The 2,205-nt window shown below is 40.6% G+C and overlaps 1 pseudogene; it reads right to left on the minus strand.

The window, feature by feature from the left end:
* Positions 1 to 500: 500 nt before the first annotated feature.
* LOC119509890 lies at positions 501 to 1,528 on the minus strand (annotated as a pseudogene).
* Positions 1,529 to 2,205: the final 677 nt, after the last annotated feature.

Below are 2,205 nucleotides of genomic sequence, written 5' to 3' on the forward strand. Positions count from 1 at the left end.
TATAGAGACTCTGGATTATGTTATTTTCCTCTAAAGACTTTTTAAAATCAAGGTTTATTTATTTAGTGTTAGGATTGGAATTAACATTTAGAGTTATTTTTGTGTGTACATACTTTCAGTTTTCATTGTAAAGGAAGTTAGAATGTTAAAAAAAATAGTATGTAAATAAACATAGGTATAAACCAGCTAGAACAAAAGAATTAGCATGTAACCTGCTGAAAAGAATCAGAATGTCTATAGCACAATAAACATCATACATTCTTTTGGACCAATTAGCAACTATATATATATAAGGCAAGCATTGGTACATCAAATGTACCAAAAACAATTCCTTTGATGCACCCACTTAAGAACTGTGAAAAATAAGGACCACCCAACATCTGCAAAGAGCTGGAGGAGCTATATAAACGGGAATCACTCTACCCTTCCCTGTTTTCAACTTTCAGGAATTCAAGTTTACTCAAAAGTTTGACATACACAATCCCGTAACTACTCTCTCTTCAAAAACTGCAGAGTGGTAGCTTTAAAAAAGTATAAAACTTGTGTTCCTTCTGAATTTTCCAAAGTGTTTCTGCACTCTTTTTTTTAAACGAGCCTCCTCGTCAAGGGTCAGATTTACCTCTATAATGTCTGTGATACCGTTCTCTCCCAGGACACAAGGGACACTGAGGAATACTTTTTCATTTCCTCCATAGAAGCCCTTAATTATGGTGGAAACTGGATGCACTCTCCTCAGATTCTTCAAAATACTTTCCACTAAATCAGCTATAGAAAGGCCAATGCCTCAAGAAGTATAACCTTTCATTTTAATAATCTCATAGGCACTGGCAATCACTTCTTTATGGACATTTTCCTACTGCTCACAGTCTCTATCACTTCCTAGATCTCATTTCAAATCCTTCAAAGGGACACCAGCAATATGCATTCCACTCCACCCAGGAACACTTGAGTCTCCATGCTCTCCAAAGACCCACCCATGATGGCTTTCAGAGTGGATACCAAGCCTTTGCCCAATCAAGAAACAAAAACAGGCAGTGTCCAGATTACAACCACTTTCAATAACACAGTTTTTGGGAAATTAACTTCCAGACCATGTAAGTTAAGACATCCACTGGATTGGAAACAACAATCAGTTTGCAGCAGGGACTATACTAGGTAATATTGGAAATGATTGCTTTCAGGATGGACACATTTCGCTGGACTAAATTAAGGCTTGTTTCTCCCTTTTCCTGATGTGCCCCTGCTGTGATAATCACGAGGTTGGAGTTTGCAGTGACATGGTAATCATTGCTGGCAACAAGATTTGGCATTTTCATGAAAGGACTGCCATGTTGAAGATCCATTATCTCCCCCTTCAGTTTGCCTTCATCCACATCTACAAAGGCAAGTTAATCACTCAAACCTTGTAAGAAGATGCTGATAGCACAGGCCATGCCAACCAATCCGTTCCTATAATGGAGACCTTATCATGATGAATGGCCGCCTCTGTAGTGAAATTCTTAATGAGTTCACACTTCACAGTTGCCATCTTGGAAACCGGGGCAAAGACGCGTGTCACCTGGCAGGGACACAGAGCCATGCCCAGGCAAAGGAAATTCTTTCCCACAACACCAGCTCTCCAACTGTTCTGCAGGATTCCCACAGCCCAGCACATGGTCATTCAAGAGGTGGGAGAAGAGAATGGAGGAAAGTGCCACCAAAAGTAGTGAGGCATGAAGTAAGACAACTTCCGTTTGATACCCCACCACTCTTGCAGTCACACCAGGTGCTGCCCAGCTTGTGCAGGCCTCACCAGGTCCTGGTATGCCTCATGCAGCTGAGAGGAGAGGTGAGTCCTCTAAAGAGTTTTGAGTTTTGTTCTTGGATACTGTTAAATTATTGTTGGAATCACCTTGATATTTTATAGAAGATTGATTTCAGTGTCTGTCTATTTCAATATTGCCCTTTAGTTCTAGGGCTTAGCCATTAGGCCTGGGATGTGGTTGTTACTCCAAATGCATACAGTGGTTCAGTGGATTTCAATGGAAAGCTCAAGATGTTTACCAAGTTCCTCTTAGTTAGCTCTACTTGAATGTATAACACTGTCTCCCAGATCCTGAGATTTTTGCTCAGTTCCAGCTGCTGTTTTCTGTTGGGGTTCTTGGAGTCTCTGTCCACATGCAGTTTAAGAGTCAGACAAGGATTTGAGGGGAATTTGTTTACAGA

The sequence above is a fragment of the Choloepus didactylus genome, chromosome 15 (genome assembly GCF_015220235.1).
Source record: "Choloepus didactylus isolate mChoDid1 chromosome 15, mChoDid1.pri, whole genome shotgun sequence".
Taxonomy (NCBI): Eukaryota; Metazoa; Chordata; class Mammalia; order Pilosa; family Megalonychidae; genus Choloepus; species Choloepus didactylus.